General features: G+C 56.6%; 1 protein-coding gene across 1 annotated transcript in view; it reads right to left on the minus strand.

Moving 5' to 3' along the window:
- ST8SIA2 (ST8 alpha-N-acetyl-neuraminide alpha-2,8-sialyltransferase 2) overlaps positions 1 to 20861 on the minus strand; it is a 430955-nt gene that overhangs the window by 248094 nt on the left and 162000 nt on the right. The gene's annotated exons all lie outside the window — the stretch shown is intronic.

Below are 20861 nucleotides of genomic sequence, written 5' to 3' on the forward strand. Positions count from 1 at the left end.
GGATAGAGACACACGGGGCATGAGCAGGGGGTGGGGGGAGGGGAGAGACACACGGGGCATGAGCGGGGGTGGGTGGGAGGGATACAGACACACGGGGCATGAGCGGGGGGTGGGTGGGAGGGATGCAGACACACAGGGCATGAGCGGTGGGTGGGAGGGATACAGACACACGGGGCATGAGCGGGGCGGGGGAAAAAAAGGGAGACACGTGCATGAGAGGGGGGTGGGGGGTAACAGAAGAGAGACACGGGGCATGAGCGGGTGGTGGGGGGCAACAGGAGGGAGACATGGGGCATGACCGGGGGGTGGGGGGCAACAGGAGAGAGACACGGGGCATGAGCGGGGGGTGGGGGGAACACGAGGGAGACACGGGGCATGAGAGGGGGTAACAGGAGAGAGACACGGGGCATGACCGGGGGGTGGGGGGCAACAGCAGAGAGACACGGGGCATGACCGGGGGGTGGGGACAACAGAAGGGAGACATGGGGCATGAGAGGGCGGTGGGGGGTAACAGGAGAGAGACACAGGGCATGAGAGGGGGGTGGGCGTAACAGGAGAGAGACACAGGGCATGAGAGGGGGGTGGGGGGAAACAGCAGGGAGACACGGGGCATGATCGGGGGGTGGGGGGCAACAGGAGAGAGACACGGGGCATGAGAGGCGGTGGGGGGTAACAGGAGAGAGACACGGGGCATGAGAGGGGGGGTGGGGGTAACAGGAGAGAGACACGGGGCATGAGCGGGGGGAGTAACAGGAGAGAGACACGGGGAATGAACAGGGGGTGGGGGGCAACAGCAGGGAGACACGGGGCATGAGCGAGAGGTGGGGGGCAACAGCAGAGAGACACACGGGACATGAGCGGGGGTGGGCGGAAGGGGATAGAGACACATGGGGCATGAGCGGGGGTGGGGGAAGGGATAGAAACACGGGGCATGAACAGGGGGTGGGTGGGAGGGGATAGACACACGGGGCATGAACAGGGGGTGGGTGGGAGGGGATAGACACATGGGGCATGAGCGGGGGGGGTGGGAGGGATAGAGACACACGGGGCATGAGCGGGGGGTGGGTGGGAGGGATAGAGACACACGGGGCATGAGCGGGGGGTGGGTGGGAGGGATAGAGACACACGGGGCATGAGTGGGGGGTGGGGGGGGAGGGGAGAGACACACGGGGCATGATCGGGGGGTGGGTGGGAGGGCTAGAGACACACGGGGCATGAGCGGGGGGTGGGTGAGAGGGATAAGGATAGAGACACACGGGGCATGAGCAGGGGGTGTGGGGGGAGGGATAGAGACACACGGGGCATGAGCAGGGGGTCGGGGGGAGGGGAGAGACACACGGGGCGTGAGCGGGGGGTGGGTGGGGGGGTTACAGACACACGGGGCATGAGCGGGGGTGGGTGGGAGGGATACAGACACACGGGGCATGAGCGGGGAGGGTGGGAGTTATACAGACACACGGGGCATGAGTGGTGGGTGGGAGGGATACAGACACACGGGGCATGAGCGGGGGGTGGGTGGGAAGGATAGAGACACACGGGGCATGAGCGGGAGTGGGCGGGAGGGATAGAGACACACGGCGCTGAGCGGGGGGTGGGCGGGAGGGATAGAGACACACGGGGCATGAGCAGGGGGTGTGGGGAGGGGAGAGACACACGGGGGATGAGCGGGGGGTGGGTGGGAGGGATAGAGACATACGGGGCATGAGCGGGGGGTGGGTGGGAGGGATAGAGACACACGGGGCATGAACGGGGGGTGGGTGGGAGGGATAGAGACACACTGGGCATGAGCGGGGGGTGGGTGGGAGGGTAGAGACACGGGGCATGAGCGGTTTTAGAGACACACGGGGCATGATCAGGAGGTGGGTGGGAGGGATAGAGACACACGGGGCATGAGCGGGGGGTGGGTGGGAGGGATAGAGACACACAGGGCATGTGCGGGGGTGGGTGGGAGGGATAGAGACACATGGGGCATGAGCAGCGGGTGGGGGGGAGGGCAGAGACATACAGGGCATGAGCGGGGGGTGGGGGGAGGGGAGAAAAGAGACATATGGGGCATGAGCGTGGGGTGGGTGGGAGGGAAAGAGACACACGGGGCATGAGCGGGGGGTGGGTTGGAGGGATAGAGACACACAGGGCATGAGCGGGGGGTGGGTGGGTGTAATAGGGGCATGAGCGGGGGGTTAGTGGGAGGGATAGAGACACGGGGCATGAGCGGGGGGTGGGCAGGAGGGATAGAAACACACGGGGCATGAGCTGGGGGTGGGGGGGTGGAGGGACACACGGGGCATGAGTGGGGGGTGGGTGGGAGGGATAGAGACACACGGGGCATGAGCGGGGGGTGGGTGGGAGGGATAGAGACACACGGGGCATGAGCAGGGGGTGGGTGGGAGGGGAGAGACACACGGGGAATGAGCAGGTGGTGGGTGGGAGGGGAGAGACACATGGGGCATGAGCGGGGGGTGGGTGGGAGGGATAGAGACACACGGGGCATGAGCGGGGGGTGGGTGGGAGGGCTAGAGACACACGGGGCATGAGCGGGGGGTGGGTGGGAGGGAAAAGGATAGAGACACACGGGGCATGAGCAGGGGGGTGGGGGGAGGGATAGAGACACGGGGCATGAGCGGGGGGTGGGCAGGAGGGATAGAAACACACGGGGCATGAGCTGGGGGTGGGGGGGTGGAGGGACACACGGGGCATGAGTGGGGGGTGGGTGGGAGGGATAGAGACACACGGGGCATGAGCGGGGGGTGGGTGGGAGGGATAGAGACACACGGGGCATGAGCAGGGGGTGGGTGGGAGGGGAGAGACACACGGGGAATGAGCAGGTGGTGGGTGGGAGGGGAGAGACACACGGGGCATGAGCGGGGGGTGGGTGGGAGGGATAGAGACACACGGGGCATGAGCGGGGGGTGGGTGGGAGGGCTAGAGACACACGGGGCATGAGCGGGGGGTGGGTGGGAGGGAAAAGGATAGAGACACACGAGGCATGAGCAGGGGGGTGGGGGGAGGGATAGAGACACACGGGGCATGAGCAGGGGGTGGGGGGGAGGGATAGAGACACACGGGGCATGAGCAGGGGGTCGGGGGGGAGGGGAGAGACACACGGGGCATGAGCGGGGGTGGGTGGGAGGGATACAGACACACGGGGCATGAGTGGGGCAGTGGGTGGGAGGGATACAGACACACGGGGCATGAGCGGGGGGTGGGTGGGAGGGATACAGACACACAGGGCATGAGCGGGGGGTGGGTGGGAGGGATACAGACACACGGGGCATGAGCGGTGGGTGGGAGGGATACAGACACACGGGGCATGAGCGTGGGGTGGGTGTGAGGGATAGAGACACACGGGGCATGAGCGGGGGGTGGGCGGGAGGGATAGAGACACACGGGGCATGAGCGAGGGTGGGCGGGAGGGATAGAGACACACGGGGCATGAGCAGGGGGTGGGGGAGGGATAGAGACACACGGGGCATGAGCGGGGGGTGGGTGGGAGCGATAGAGACACACGGGGCATGAACGGGGGGTGGGTGGGAGGGATAGAGACACACGGGGCATGAGCGGGGGTGGGTGGGAGGGATAGAGACACGGGGCATGAGCGGGGGTGGGTGGGAGGGATAGAGACACGGGGCATGAGCGGGAGGTGGGTGGGAGGGATAGAGACACACGGGGCATGATCAGGGGGTCGGTGGGAGGGATAGAGACACACGGGGCATGAGCGGGGGGTGGGTGGGAGGGATAGAGACACACGGGGCATGTGCGGGGGTGGGTGGGAGGATAGAGACACACGGGGCATGAGCAGGGGGTGGGGGGGAGCGGAGAGACACACAGGGCATGAGCGGGGAGTAGGGGGAGGGGAGAAAAGAGACACATGGGGCATGAGCGGGGGGTGGGTGGTAGGGATAGAGACACACGGGGCATGAGCGGGGGGTGGGTGGGAGGGATAGAGACACACAGGGCATGAGCGGGGGGTGGGTGGGTGGGATAGGGGCATGAGCGGGGGGTGGGTGGGAGGGATAGAGACACACGGGGCATGAGCGGGGGGTGGGAGGGAGGGATAGAAACACACGGGGCATGAGCGGGGGGTGGGGGAGGGTGGAGGGACACATGGGGCATGAGTGGGGGGTGGGTGGGAGGGATAGAGACACACGGGGCATGAGCGGGGGGTGGGTGGGAGAGGTAGAGACACACGGGGCATGAGCAGGGAGTGGGGGGGAGGGGAGAGACACACGGGGCATGAGCGGGGGGTGGGTGGGAGGGCTAGAGACACACGCGGCATGAGCGGTGGGTGGGCGGTAGGGCTAGAGGCACACGGGGCATAAGTGGGGGTGGGTGGGAGGGTTAGAGACACACTGGGTATGTGGGGGGGTGGGTGGGAGCGCTATAGACACACAGGGCATGAGCGGGGTGGGTGGGAGGGAGAGAGACACACGGGGCATGAGCGGGTGGTGGGCAGGAGGGAGAGAGACACACGGGGCATGAGCGGGTGGTGGGCGGGAGGGCTAGAGACACATGGGGCATGAGCGGGGTGTGGGTGGGTGGGCTAGAGACACACGGGGCATGAGCGGGGTGTGGGTGGGAGGGCTAGAGACACACGGGGCATGAGCGGGAGGTGGGTAGGAGGGCTGGATAGAGCCACACGGGGCATGAGCGGGGGGTGGGTGGGAGGGCTAGAGACACATGGGGCATGAGCGGGGGGTGGGTGGGAGGGCTAGAGACACACGGGGCATGAGCAGGGGGTGGGTGGGAGGGCTAGAGACACACGGGGCATGAACGGGGGGTGGGGGGAGAGACACACGGGGCATGAGCAGGGGGGACGGTGGGAGGGAGAGAGACACACGGGGCATGAGCGGGGGTGGGTGGGAGGGCTAGAGACACACGGGGCATGAGCAGGGGGTGGGTGGGAAGGCTAGAGACACACAGGGCATGAGCGGGGGGTGGGTGGGAGGGCTAGAGACACACGGGGCATGAGCGTGGGGGGAGGGAGAGAGACACACAAGGCATGAGCGGGGGTGGGGGGAGGGAGAAAGACACACGAGGCATGAGCGGGGGGTCGGCGGGAGGGAGAGAGACACACGGGGCATGAGCGCGGTTGGGGGAGGGAGAGACACACACGGGGCATGAGCGGGGGTGGGGGGGAGGTTTGAGAAACACACAGGGCATGAGCAGGGGTGGGGGGAGGGAGAGAGACACACGGGGCATGAGCAGGGGTGGCGGGGTGGGAGAGAGACACACGGGGCATGAGCGGGGGATGGGGGGAGGGAGAGAGACACACGAGGCATGAGCAGGGGGTGGGGGGAGGGAGAGAGACACACGGGGCATGAGCGGGGGCTGGGGGGGACAAACAAAAACACGGACATGCCGCACGGACATGAGTTTGTGCGGCAGATCCCGCTCCTCGGCCCTCCGCTGGCCACCGTGTGCGATGGCGTGAGCGGGGGGCTGAAGGAACAGGGGACACACGGAGCATGAGCGGGGGTGGGGGGACAGGAAGGACACACGGGGCATGAGCGGGGTTGGGGGGACAGAAAGGACACACGGGGCATGAGCGGGGGGTGGGGCAGATACAGGGCATGAGCAGGGGTGGGAGGAACAGTAGACAGACACGCTCCTGCTGACTTGACAAACCCTCTCATGCGGGAAAGAAAGATGGCGGGATTCTCTGAAGCCAGACGCACTGCACGCTTTCACCGCATCCAATGAGAGAGCACGTCAGATGTCCGCGGACATCACGCAAGCTGCTGGCCCAATCACCGCCCTGTTCGCGGAGCGAACAGGGAAGTCCGTCTGCGGACCGAACACAGATATCACTAATTTTTTTTGCCCTACTTTTTGGTCATTTTTAAAAAAAAACTACTGGACGGATTTTCACCAAATTTGCAAATGCACGCTTTCGGGACCAAGCCGCTGCTCCTGGTCCAAATTTGGTGAAAATCCGTCCAGCAGTTTGGGCTGTAGGCGCGAACAAAAATGTTTTCCCATTCAGTCTATGGGAAAAACAGAAATTTTGGGACCCCCCTATAACCTTTCCCCCCCTGCACAAATCCTCACCAAACTTTGCAAAAAAAATTCTGAGTGGGCCATATACTTTTTTTGCAAAGTTTGGTGAGGATTCGTCCAGGGGGAGCGAAGTTATAAGCCGCCCAAAAAGTGCTCTTCCTATGGAAACAGCAACTTAACCATAACTACATGGCCACTACCGTGGCCATGTAATATATATATAATATATATATAGGTTAAGAGAACACAAGCCGCATTAAGCCCCACTTTGAGGTTGCACTCGTTAGGATTCCACCAAAAATAAATTCCCTTAGCCAAAACAGATGTAACAGACCAATTCCAGTTTATTGCATCACACGATGAAAAGGAAATACAGTATATAAATATATATATTTTGAATCAGAAAACTATACTTATTCTTTTTAGGATGAAAATATGTATCTAGGTATTTTGTTTATGCAGTCACTTTCCAAAATATTTTGGGGGTAATTCATAGATTTCAGCGCAGAGGCAGTGCACGTGAGCAGCGCAGAGAGGGATCGTGCGCCAGCGTGCGCCAGCTGTGTGCGCTAAACAGCATTCTGGCGCATCGCGTATTCATGGAATTCCCAAGGCAAAAAGAGCCCTGGCGCAGAGAACATCCCGCAGCGCCAGTTACGCCCCCAAGAACGCCCCTCGCGCAAGGAAAAGCCATCAAAATCCCCAATCCAGTGCAAAGGGCTGCGCTAACCCTGGACCAGCTTACAGGGCCGCTACACAGCAAACGCTGAGCGGGGAACGTGTATTCCTGGGGTGCGCTGGAATTACCACACGCGGTAGGGCCTGTGCGAGCGGGGTACGAGTATTACTGGGGTTTGCAGGGAGTTTCACACGCGGTAAGGCCTGTGCGAGCGGGGTACATGTATTACTGGGGTTCGCAGGGAGTTTCACACGCGATTTGGCCTTAGCGAGCAGGCTACGTGTATTTGGGGGGTACGCGGGGAGTTTCACACGCGGTAGGCCCTGTGCGAGTGTGGTACGTGGATTTTGGGGGTGCGCAGGAAGTTTCACACACGATTGGCCCTGTGCGAGCGGGGTACGTGTATTACTGGGGTTTGCGGGGAGTTTCACACGCGATTGGGTCTGTGCGAGCAGGCTATGTGTATTTGGGGGGTACGCGGGGCGCTTCACACGTGGTAGGCCCTGTGCAAGTGTGGTACGTGGATTTCGGGGGTTTGCGGGAAGTTTCACACGCGATTGGCCCTGTGCGAGCTGGGTACGTGTATTTCGGGGGTGCGCGGGAAGTTTCACACACAATTGTCCCTGTGCGAGCGGGGTACGTGTATTTCGGGGGTGCGCGGGAAGTTTCACACACGATTGTCCCTGTGCGAGCGGGGTACATGTATTTCGGGGGTGCGCGGGAAGTTTCACACACGATTGTCCCTGTGCGAGCAGGGTATGTGTATTTCGGGGGTGTGCGGGAAGTTTCACATGCGATTGGCCCTGTGCGAGCGGGGTACGTGTATTTCGGGGGTGCGCGGGAAGTTTCACACACGATTGGCCCTAAGCAGGCAGGGTACATGCATTTCGGGGGTGCGCAGGAACTTTCACATGCAATTTCGCTGTCAGAGCGGGGTACGTGTATCCAGTAGGTGCGCGGGGAGTCCCACACGTGAATTAGCAGTGTGGGTCCTCCCAGGTGTGCCCTCTACCCCCTCCATGGCCCCTGCAGGCAGCCCACACCACAGGGGACTACCCTGCACCCCTGGTCAGGTCCCGCAGGCAGCGCATCCACCACGGGCATGCCCCCCAGCCAGACCACATGCCATTTTGCACTAGTGATCACCAACTCATGTCCCCCTGCACCCCACCCCCCAGCAGTGAGGGGCACCTGCCAGCAGGCCCCCACTCATGTCCCACTCATGTCCCACTGAACCCCCACCCCCCAGCAGTGAGGGGCACCTGCCAGCAGGCCCCCACTCATGTACCACTCATGTCCCCCTGCACCCCCACCCCCCAGCAGTGAGGGGCACCTGCCAGCAGGCCCCCACTCATGTCCCCCTGCACCCCCACCCCCCAGCAGTGAGGGGCACCTGCCAGCAGGCCCCATTCATGTCCCACTCATGTCCCCCTGCACCCCCACCCCCCAGCAGTGAGGGGCACCTGCCAGCAGGCCCCCACTCATCTCCCCCTGCACCTCCACCCCCCAGCAGTGAGGGGCACCTGCCAGCAGGCCCCCACTCATGTCCTAATCATGTCCCCCTGCACCCCCACCCCCCAGCAGTGAGGGGCACCTGCCAGCAGGCCCCCACTCATGTCCCACTCATGTCCCCCTGCACCCCCACCCCCCAGCAGTGAGGGGCACCTGCCAGCAGGCCCCCACTCATGTCCCCCTGCACCTCCACCCCCCAGCAGTGAGGGGCACCTGCCAGCAGGCCCCCACTCATGTCCTAATCATGTCCCCCTGCACCCCCACCCCCCAGCAGTGAGGGGCACCTGCCAGCAGGCCCCCACTCATGTCCCACTCATGTCCCCCGGCACCCCCACCCCCCAGCAGTGAGGGGCACCTGCCAGCAGGACCCCACTCATGTCCCCCTGCACCCCCTCCCCCCAGCAGTGAGGGGCACCTGCCAGCAGGCTCCCATTAATGTCCCACTCATGTCCCCCTGCACCCCCACCCCCCAGCAGTGAGGGGCACCTGCCAGCAGGCCCCCACTCATGTCTCCCTGCACACCCACCCCCCAGCAGTGAGGGGCACCTGCCAGCAGGCCCCCACTCATGTCCCACTCATGTCCCCCTGCACCCCCACCCTCCAGCAGTGAGGAGCACCTGCCAGCAGGCCCCCACTCATGTCCCCATGCACCCTCTCAACCCAGCAGTGAGGGGCACCTGCCAGCAGGCCCCCACTCATGTCCCACTCATGTCCCACTGCACCCCCACCCCCCAGCAGTGAGGGGCACCTGCCAGCAGGCCCCCACTCATGTACCACTCATGTCCCCCTGCACCCCCACCCCCCAGGAGTGAGGGGCACCTGCCAGCAGGCCCCCACTCATGTCCCCCTGCACCCCCACCCCCCAGCAGTGAGGGGCACCTGCCAGCAGGCCCCATTCATGTCCCACTCATGTCCCCCTGTACCCCCACCCCCCAGCAGTGAGGGGCACCTGCCAGCAGGCCCCCACTCATGTCCCCCTGCACCTCTACCCCCCAGCAGTGAGGGGCACCTGCCAGCAGGCCCCCACTCATGTCCTAATCATGTCCCCCTGCACCCCCACCCCCCAGCAGTGAGGGGCACCTGCCAGCAGGCCCCCACTCATGTCCCACTCATGTCCCCCTGCACCCCCACCCCCCAGCAGTGAGGGGCACCTGCCAGCAGGACCCCACTCATGTCCCCCTGCACCCCCTCCCCCCAGCAGTGAGGGGCACCTGCCAGCAGGCTCCCATTAATGTCCCACTCATGTCCCCCTGCACCCCCACCCCCCAGCAGTGAGGGGCACCTGCCAGCAGGCCCCCACTCATGTCTCCCTGCACACCCACCCCCCAGCAGTGAGGGGCACCTGCCAGCAGGCCCCCACTCATGTCCCACTCATGTCCCCCTGCACCCCCACCCTCCAGCAGTGAGGAGCACCTGCCAGCAGGCCCCCACTCATGTCCCCATGCACCCTCACACCCCAGCAGTGAGGGGCACCTGCCAGCAGGCCCCCACTCATGGCCCCCCTACATAACATAAAGATGCACAATCATGGCCCACTTCTACACCAAAATACCACAGCACTCCACCCCAGTCTTGAGACGCAATGATTTCCCAATCCACCCCACACTGACATGCCTATCTCAAGACACAAACCAAAAGTCAACTATGTACATCAACACATGTCCGTCACACACACACACTGGTTGGCATTGATTGTGTAAACCCACATTTTCACATGCATGTACCCAATGAGCGAATTACACACATGGAAGTAAAATATCAAAATGTGTTATGGACAAAAATAAAGCAATGAAATGAAAGCATAAAAAAATAGCAAATATGAAATGAAAAGCATATCCTAAAGATGAGTAAATGAAAAGTATAACCAATCCAAAGAAATCCAAAAGAAAAATAGTCCAAACTCTCCCTCCACCAAAGCAAATCCAAAGGAAACGTAAAAGGAAAAATCCATTAATCCATGGTGAAATCCAAAGAAAAAGTTCAAATTAATCCATTGTCCAACTATGTACAATCCATTGTCAAAAAGAAAAATCGATTAATCCATGTTCAAATCCAAATACTTTTCGATGTCCCGGGCCAGGGCAGCATCAAACTTCCGCTCAATGTCCTGGAGGCGGTCCTCCTCCATGGCCCAGAGGGTTTGCAGGAACTATGCCATGTTGGACTCCAACTGCCTGCGAATAGCCTCGAGGCACTCGGCCCGCCTCAGTGCCCTCCGCATGGAGTTCTCCGCCCTGACCATTGTGAGCCATGCCTCTTCCGCCCGCCGCCGCTCCGCACCTATGGCCTGGCCCAACCGCTGCCACACGGAAGACACTTCCAATCCTGGGTCCTCCTGCCCTCTGGCCGATGCCTGCCCCTCCGATATTGAAGGCCCGGAGCCATCATTGCTCCCACCTTGTTGCTGTTGCTGCTGCTGTGCCTATGCCTGCGCCCTGGCTCTTGCTGCCTGCACTTCCTCCTCCGGCTGGGGTGCAGTTGTCGTGGTGGCCACCGCTGCTGGACGTCCGACTCCCGACTGTGGCAGGGTTGTGTCCTCCACCAGCCTGGCCGCTGGGTCAGAGGCAGCTCCACAGGGTACCCAGGTGATACATCGGTGGGAAGATGGCATGGAGGACGACTGGCGTGTAGGGGGTTCAGGTGAGAAGGGGGTCGCAAGAAGGTCCAGCACACGGAGGAATCCAGCACTGGTGACCCGTCCCATTAGGTCAACGTGGTCAAAGAGGCATCCGAGATGACGTGCAGTGTCTTCACGAAAACACTACAGGTCACTTCGTATGCCCCGGTGACGCAACACTATCCCAGCCAGGACAGGCTCAACTTGGTCCCGGATAGCCACGTCCGCAGGGAGAGGAAGGCCAGTTGTTGTGCGCTCATCCCCTCCCTGAAAACAAGTCTGGACGTAGGCATCCCTGCTGGTGCCGGATGATGCAGTCACAGGATCAGGGACAGGATTACACACAAGCACCTCCGCAGCTGCCTGTGCTGCCTCCTGTCCCTGCCCCTGCACTGCACCACTAGCACCAGTGGAATCCCCACCTCCAGACCCCGTGTGTGTCCCTTCCGCGGCCTCCTCCTCCACCAAACCCCCACCAACCTGGATGACTCCATGCCATCTTCCTCCATCGGACCCTGTGGGGTCTCAGCTGCCTCTTCTGCTGCCGAGGAGTCCAACTCCGACCTCCGCCTCTTGGACCTACCCTCAGCAGCTGCGGCCTGGGACGCGGCACCGGACTCCTCACTCCCCGACGAGATGACAATCTGGGAGGGGAGCCGGGCCTTGCGTCTCCGGCTGGTGGTGCGATCCCTACCGCTTTGCTCCACAGCACCCTCTCTGCCCTCTTCATCAGTTGACGCTGCAGACAGGGAGAGATAAAACACAGGCATCAGGGCACTGTACAATGGACTGATACACACATGACAGTTGTACATGAGTGGCAGTGTCAAACTTCAGACATGGCATCACACTCCCCAACACACATGTCATTTCAAATCACACACATGAGCAATTCTACACTAATATTGGCAGCACCAGCCATTCACAAACAACAGCACAAGCAGCCGAAGATGAGGCTGACGTCACATGAAACACGGGGAGTGCACAACACATGCACACACGCCACCAGACCTACATGCATGTGTACATCTCCACAAACTGTCGCAGTGATGACATCCCCATCCATGTCACATCTGGCATTCTGCCTTCTACATGTCAGTGTCACATGCATCCATGTTGCATCACAGTTGCACACTTGTCAAATACACACACATGCACATGTACACAGTGCAGATACATGCAGCAGGAACCACCATCCATGTGTGACACCACAACCATGCCAACATACATACACAGAAATTTAAACATGTGTGCTCCCACACCTGCATTTGGCCAGCATGCTTACCAACGCATACACCATCGATGTGTCTCACACATGAGAGGACTCACATGTGTCAGCCTCACGCCTCTGTACATACACATCCATACATGGCCCTACAAAAACACATGTGCAACCTGCACACTACTGGCACACCACAACACGCACAGCGTCCAATCAGTATGCATGTACACTTACCGCTGGACTCCAGACATGTCTGCCTCTCAAGGACCTGGATGTGGAGCGCTGGGCGTATGCGTTACAGGACCCTCATTTGGTGGTCTGACAGCTGGCCCTGGCAACCCTTGGCATCCGCTGCCTTCAAGAGGTGCTGGGCCTTGTCGAGGGTCCTGGACCTGAAGTCCTCCCAGCGCTTCCGGACATGTTTGATGTCGCGGACTGCCACCCCCTCCTCGTTGATGGCAGTCACGATGTCCATCCAGATCCTGGTCCGTCCTTCCTTGTCGGCACGCAAGCTTCCAAAGAGGGCATCATACTGCCCCAGGACTTGCTCCACCAGGACACCAACTTCCCGGGCACTGAAGCTGGTGGCTCTCTGCCTCTCTGGCTGGGGGTTGCCAGTGGTGCCAGATGGTGTTGTGCCCGACATGGCAACCCCAGAGGCAGGTGTGGGTGGGCAGCTGGGTCCTGGGGATGGGCTGTGGAGCGATGGTTTCTCAGTCGGGAGTCTTCGGTTCCAGCAGGGGTGGTCACAGCAACTGCACCCCTGGCTGACGTGCAGGCAGCAAATAGCAGGGTACGTGGGCAGCCGGCAGGCAGCAGCAGATGGCAGGTGGGAGCGTGCTCGGGGCTTTTGGGGGCAGGAAAATGGCCTTTTGGGCAGGAGCGTGGTCTTCCGTGTGTTTTCGCGTGGCCAGCTTGATACGGAGTGATTTGGCATGTGAAAAAATTGCACGTCAGCGTGAAATCTGAGGAAAGGCCCTTAGCGCATAAGCGCGTCAGTGACGTTACGCGCGCGGGCGTTGCCCACAACATCGGTGCATAGTGAATCAGCATGTGAGAAAACTGCACGTCACTGTGCTATTGGAGGAAAGGGCCTTAGCGCGTAAGAGCGTAAGTGACGTTTCACGTGTGGGCTGGCTTAAAAGGTACAAGTATCACGCTATTTCCTTGTACATGCTTTTTGTGGAGAGCGAGCGGGTGTATCTTGTACTTCTTGTCGGTTCAGATTTGGTTACTTCACAAAGTTTCCAGTTCGTACTTCCTGTTTCCTCAGACTGCGTTCTTTTCTTCTTTTGGCGCGGGTGTTGCCTACGTGCACATGTGCGTATTTTTCACGTTCTTTTTCAAGGCAGACGGTGAGTCGCGCACGTATTTTCCAACTGTGGTTGCCCCCGTGTGTCCGATACCCCTTCAGAGGTCATTGTAGGCTTCGTGTAACACGTGTACGCTTATTTTTGTGTTTCTGGGTGCCACAGCGTAGTGCAGGTTTATTTTTCCACGCACGTGGTCTACCAGGGGTTGCGTGCATGTGTGCTTTTGTTTTTGGGGTGCCTGTGCGTTGTGTGACCCGTCATCTTCCCCCAGGGGTCACATACAGCCTTGCTAGAGCACTAGGGTACGAATTCCATCTAGTACCCTACCCCTTTCACCCCAATTGCCCAGGACAATTGTTTACTGCAACTCCCATACGCACAACTACATCAGTGCCATGGTTGGGAGGCGACCAAGCACTAAGGGAGGCAAAGGTGGCCGACCTCCAAAAGGTGGGCGTGGTGGGCGCGGTAGGGTACATGGCCAGGATTTTCAGGGTGCCCCTAGACACCCGTGTGTGGAGGACCAATCATGGACTCCCATGCCCCCCCCCATGGTTGTGGGAAACGTAGCTGACACCATCCCAGCTCAGCCCTTGTTGGACCGGCCCATTTTGGCACCTGAACCGGCACAGAATGACTCCCAGGCTGACTTCCAGGTCAGCAAGTCTAAGCCACGTGTGGCGGTGCAAGTTTCTGTCACCAGGCCACGTGGATCTGGGGCAGCAATGTCATCTGCTGCCCCAAGTAGACAGGGTGGGGAGGCTGCAGGGGCAGCTGCAGCTCTATCCACCCCAGCTCTGAGTCTTCCAGCCGGGACAGTGTCGGTCCAGGTCCATCAAAGCGACGTTGGCCCTGCCAACTTCACCCTGCAGCCAATGCCTGCACCAAGACCTATGGTCATTCTGCATTCGCACACTTCTAGTACCCAGTCCACCTGCGCATCTGCCCCTACTGACCAGAGCGGCGTAAGACACTGAGGATCCGCACCACCTTTGAAAAAGAAGAAGAAGGGTGCTCTGGCACTACAGGCTGAGACCCCAGACACGGGTACACACTCTGGCACGTCAAGGAAGCCTAGCTTTAATGATGCCGAACTTGATGCACTTGTGGCCTATGTGTCGGCACATAGCCGCAAAATGGTGGTGACTGCAGGGTGCAAGACCACACCTGGGCAACGTAGGGCATACTGGCAGACCATCGCGGACCACATTAGTGCCCTTGGATTTGTGAGGCGCACAGCTGATGATTGCTACAAGCGGTGGAATGACCTGAAACGCAGAGCAAAGAACAAGCTGGCCTTAAATCATGCCTCTACTCTGGTGACTGGCGGTGGGTCTCCACCAGAGGACAACCAACTCACTGAACATGAGTCTGTTGCTGGAACCTTCGTCACAGAGGAACAGATCCAAGGCGTGGGAGACCTACAAGATTACGACGCATTGTCTGGTGAGTGCCCATGCATGTGTGTGTAATCCATGTGTATGTTGTTTGGATGACGGGTTCTGATTGAGTGCCAGGTGAGGGTGTGCACTCCTGAGTGGTATGGGTCACCCATGTGCTTCCTCCAAAACATTCACCAGCCTTGGATTTGGGTATGACAGTATCCCTTCTGCCCACAGTAGCCAATTAGCGCCACATTACTGCAGTTGCCCTTGAACTGTCATCTTGCAACAACATTGTTCTAAATTTTTCAGTGTTCATTCAGGCTGATTGTTTCAATTCTCCCATTTTTGCAATGCATTTTTCAGCCCTAATGCCACATATGTGACATGCTTCTGTCATTGATTACACCCGACATTGGCCCACATTTGTTACCTTGTTATGTGAATGATTACACCATTCAGGCTGACGGAGTATTGGCCTGCTCACATTAATTTTTGGGGCCTGTTTGAATGTGGAACATGATAGTTGTTTCCTGTCATGTTGAAGTGACCAACCATCGATGTGTACATCTGTCTGCAATCACTGTATTATTGTACACTGGATGTGTTGCAGTGTGTGGCACACGCGTATTTTGTCACACTATTTAGCATTTTTCATCTCATCATGTCCATCTCACATGGATGGGTGACAGTACTCATTCACTGACATATGGCTGTACTTGTCAAATGTACCATGGCTATGCTACATGCCATCTGTTTGCTGGCATGTGTCATGTATGTGTATTGGACATGCCACTCACAGGCTAATGTGTGATGCCAGTGCTACCCAGCATGCAGCAAATGTGTTGCTTTTCCATCTTGGTGTCCTCAGTGTCTGCTTTTTGCCTCCCCTTCCAACTCATTGACAGTGCATGCATGCCAGGGTTATAGTCATGTGGGACATGTGTAAATCATGTACAGGATCTCAGTCTTGTCAGGCCTATGTGTGTGCTATGGTGCTCATGCCTGTTTCCATTTGTTGTCTTTCATGTTTTTGCAGGTGATGACGCACTTGATGCTGTTGAGGTTGAGGAATGGTGCAGACCCAGAAGGAATCTCAGGCACGACCGGGCACCAGTGGAGGACGTGGTGTGGTGGTCGGTGAAAACCCAATCTTACTGCAGACCATACTGTCCAGGGGTGTCTCTGGGTGCCCCTCCCCAGACCTCTATTCAGGTGCTGAATCGGATGATGAGACTTATGTGCTGTCGCAGGTGAGTGTTTCTGGCAGGGATTCTGTTCTGTCCAACCCACCTGCACCAGGGGTAGAACCCTCTATGGGGATGTCAGTGTCGGTAAGTCCGCCTTTGGCGGTTACGGATGCAGGGTCACACTCCACAACATCTGATCCTGTTCCTTGATTTTTATTTATTTATTTATTTTACAGTGTGTTGCCTTGTGTGGCTCCCGTGGGCATCCACTGTGTATTTCGGCTGGGCACATGCAGGCTTGTCCTGTGTTTGGGTTAGATGCTTGGGTTCCTGACACACACACCCCTCCTGCTTCCCGATTCCATGGGCTTGCAAAGGGTGTGACCAAGTGACAGTGACTTACACAGTGACATTGGGCTCCCATGAGCTGTGTGAGCAGTCTGTAGTCATAACTGTGTGGACATCCCTAGTGGGGATTGTTTTTGTATTGAACACTGCATGGTGTATTGATATGTGCTTGTGCATCCATGTCTTCCTCTTTATTCGCAGGTACCTTCTTCATGTCTTCAGAAGGCCGTCTCCTTTGCAGATGCAGTTCATGTTGTATGCAGTAGACTGACACATTTGCCTGACAGCACCACTCTGCAGTTGGAAGGGGTCGATGTGCTGGTTTATTCAGGTTGTAAGACTTGCACTTCTTTGAGTTTGTACTGTCATATGTTGGCAATGTTTCATGCTGTGTTGCTGTATTGTGTTGCTGGTAAGTATTTGGTCATGTGTGCTGTTTGTTATTGATTACTGGGAGCATATTGTCTGTGGCCTGTTTCCATTTGTGACAGTGCACTTTGTGACACTTGTGTCATGTGTTGTGCATTCCTTTGTTTGCTTTCACATTGCATGACATGCCATGTTGTGTTGGGTGGCGGAGATGGGGAGGGGTTGGGTGACATGGCGCTATTTTCATGTTGTATTTTGCAAGGGGGTAGTCATTCATGCAGCATGAATGTGTGTCTTTTTGTGACACAGCATTGGTTGTTTTTCGGTAGGTAGGGATGCACACAATGTTACACTTCCAGGTGACCAATCTCAGGCTGGTATGGTTGTGACAGTTGACTGTCCCTTATGGCATCATCATTGATTGTCAGCTGGAAGGTGACAGGGCTGTGTGCACTCCACAGCGGTGTGATTTTAGGTGAAGTAATTTGCCACCAGCTGCATACGGGCTGCCTCACCTTGTGCCCTTTCCCCTCCATGCGCAGCGGCCAGCATGTGGTTGGGGATGTGGGGGCACCACCATGTCCACCGGCAGGCCCCGGCGTGTTGCAACGTTGTGCAGGACAGATGCTGCCACTATGATCCTGCACACTACTGGAGGCGCGTATAGCAGCTGCCCACCAGAGCGGTCAAGGGACCGAAAGTGTGACTTGAGCACTCCGAATGTGCGCTCCACTATGCCCCGGGTTGCAATATGGGCTGTGTTGTATTTTACCTCGGGTGGTGTGGTGGGGTTCCGAATTGGCGTCATCATGTGGGTGCTCAGAGGGTAGGCACTGTCCCCTGGGGAGGTGGTGATGGGTATCATTAGTGGGGTTGTGACATTACTCAGTATCTGACATGCATGCATGTGCAGTGGTATTTATACTCACCAAGCAGCCATGTATTGCCATGCCGCCCAGCTTCTAGGTCCTGGTTTAGGGTTGACATTCTGAAAATGAAACTGTCATGGGTGGACCCTGGATAGTTGGCATATACTGAGGCGTTGATTCCCTTGGCATCACATACTACCTGCACGTTGATGGATTGCCAGTGTTTGCGGTTTCTATAGATGTGCTCAGTTGCCCTGGGAGGACATAGAGCCACATGGGTATAATCAATGGCACCTAGCACTTTGGGGAAGTGTGCCACCCTGTAAAAATCCTGGACGCCAGCCTGCCTTTCTGCAGGTGTTCTGGGCAGGTATATGTGCCTGCGGACTGATGGGCGTGCAGTCATGATGGCCAACACCTGGTGTAGGCAGCGTGACTGCGTGGCCTGTGACACCCCCCCCCACTATGGCACTTGTCCGCTGAAATGAACCAGTGGCCAAGAAGTGCAGTACATTGAGCACCTTTTCCAAGGGGCTCAGTGCTTGGGAGCACAGGGTGGGTGATGTGAGGTCATCCTCCCACTCACTCACCAGGTCGAGTATTATGTGAGGTGGAAACCTGTACCTCCCATACACCTGGTCATCAGGCATCCCAAAAAGGCTGGTCCTGGGTGTAAAGATTCTGGCCGAGTATCCTCCTCCTCCTGCGGTGTCCCACGACCACTGCTGCGAGGAACGATATATTCATCGTAGCGTCTGAGTTTGTTTGTTGTTTGCGTGCGCTTTTATGCTGGCATACGTGTTTCCGGACTAGCGTGTCTTTTTTGCTGCACGCGTTTGCCCTGTTCGATTCTATGAATACATGTTGTAGGCGCGCGTGTGGGCGTTCCGCGCATTTGCCTCCTGTACTTCCCCCATAACGCCCACATTTTCACGCGTTGTTCCCCATTCCCTGTGTTACGCCCCATGTTACGCCTACTTTTGTTGTGTGCGCCGCGCTATGTGCGCTTTCGCTGTGCACGTAGCGCACGCCGTTTGATGACATGTGCGCACGCGTGCGCCACGCAGGATTTTAGCGCACATCCCAGAATTTACAGGCGCACGGACTTCCATGAATCGATGTGCGCCGCTTTCGCACGCTTGCACTGCGATTTTCGCACTTGCGCTGCGATTTATGTCTTTGTTACAAACTTCAAGTCGAACACTTTTATATGCTGAATGGCTCTCCTTACCCAGTCCACTGTGTTCCTTAAAGAGCCACGTGCAATGGACAAGAGTAAAAACACTTTGAATCAAAGCCTGTCATGTGTATCACAATAAAAGGTAGATTGGAAGGAGACCCTGTCCTGTGCGTACATTAATCTCATTACCTGGCGTCGCCTGCGTTTCCTTTACATGACGCTACTGGAAATTCCATTTCACGGATAAAGAGGGGATTGTACTGGATTCCCTTCCCGCACATACATTTTTGGCCACTGCTTCTGTATGTCCAATTGAAAATACACGTTTTCTTTTTTACTTCATCCAAAACAAACAGCCACAATAAGGCACCAAACACCAATTACAAGAAGCAACCTGCATCAGTTGGAATTTTCTGCTAGAAAATTGGTGGATATCTGAGCTCCCTTATGCACCATCTTTGTCCAACAGCAACCATTAGCAACAGGGCTTCAGGAATATCCGTAAGGCTGGTCTAGTCTAGAAACACAAACACACTCTCCGAACCAGTGTGGAGAGAGGCGCCATTATCTGCCCGCAGCTCCTTGTGTAGGTTGCTTCCATGGGTCTCCCACCAGGTGGCGTTTACCTTTTTCATCTACACCTGCCATTAACATCCCTTTGTGAAACCTTTATGGTTGTGAATTAACAGCCAGTAGGATTAATGTTTCAGCTGACCTAGAGGTTTTGGAAATCTCTCCAACTAGAATAACATTATTGGTTGGTGGTCCTGAACCAAAGAAACTGCCTTCTTACAAATAACAATAAGATTTTACGAATGAAAAGAAAAACATTTTCAAAAGTTTGCAACAATTTTGTGGGAATTTATGTGATTTTGTACCCATAATTTCTAAATTATGATTACCATGAAAGAATTACAGATGAATAGAAGCAATGCTAGATGCATTATCAACACGGATTTGTATGCCACAGGATGCTTGTGTGTCACACCTATTGACAAAGGTGCAAACTCGACTTTCCCTTCCAATCTCTGTATAGTTCCCTTTACGCCTTTGCATTTAATGTCGTGCTTCACTTTTGAACTTGCGTCATTATTTTGTTAATATTGCATTATTGTTCACGTGTTCGTCTTATGATGCTCTTTTAACATTGTCCCTTTAGGTTATATGCCATGGGGTTGATTCACAAAGGATTACATCGTTGTGGTAAGTTACATTGTAGCTGCATCTGTTCGCAACTTACTACAGGCACTCAAGTTCACACAAAAATATAACAGTACAAGCAAACATTTGTCAGTCACAACCAACATGTTTAGAATGTTCTATTCATGAAGACAGAATACTTTCACCTGAAAAGATAGTGGGGAATTTGCAAAGATATTACTGTAAGCTTGACTTGCCTTTAGTAAGTCTGGAGTAAGTCAAACATACTTATAATTACGTTGTTAGTGAATAGAAGATCCCCTTTGCGAACAGATGTGAGGTTAAGTCAAGTGAATCATAACCATATGGTTACAGATGTGCAGTGTGTACAGGCGCAATTATCTAAGTAGGAAAAAATTGCTGCACCGTTCTAATTATTTAAGCACATTTTTTCATTATTATTTTCAGAATTCTAATTCTATAGTTCTATAGCGCGAACCTAGCTCGGGAGCAATGGAGCATAGCACATATGACTGCAAATAGTTCTGGTCACTTCCTGTGCACATCCTGAGCAATGTGAGGGCACTTGGTGCAGTTTGGCACCGATCGCACCACTGAGGCCCAGATCACCAACAGATACATTAATTGTGTAAATAAGAGTGGGAAATCCATTTCGAAATGTTTGTGACGTGGTAAGTGTTCGCCAAAATTTGCTCGGCTCCTCTCAAATGCAGCTTCTGGAACATCCACTTTTGCATGTCTGGTGGTAACTTACATCTGAGTGAATAAGGAGTGTAAGGTTTTCCCCAATGAATACCTGCCCTGTGTAGTAACTTCTTTCGGGGGTCAAGTGAAAGTCCTCTCTTGAAATAAGAGTAACCTATGTGCTTGTGAGTTGTATCTTTTTTTCTGTGGACTGGCCTACAGGGAAGTCTGGAGATTTTCCGGTGGGCCTCTGCAGAATGTGCCTCTTTTCTAAGGGAACTCAGATATTTATTTATTTATTGCATTGCTGTATGCAGCGCACACAATTAAGATGTTAT

Source organism: Ambystoma mexicanum, chromosome 11 (genome assembly GCF_040938575.1).
Source record: "Ambystoma mexicanum isolate Mex_15411 chromosome 11, UKY_AmexF1_1, whole genome shotgun sequence".
NCBI lineage: Eukaryota > Metazoa > Chordata > Amphibia > Caudata > Ambystomatidae > Ambystoma > Ambystoma mexicanum.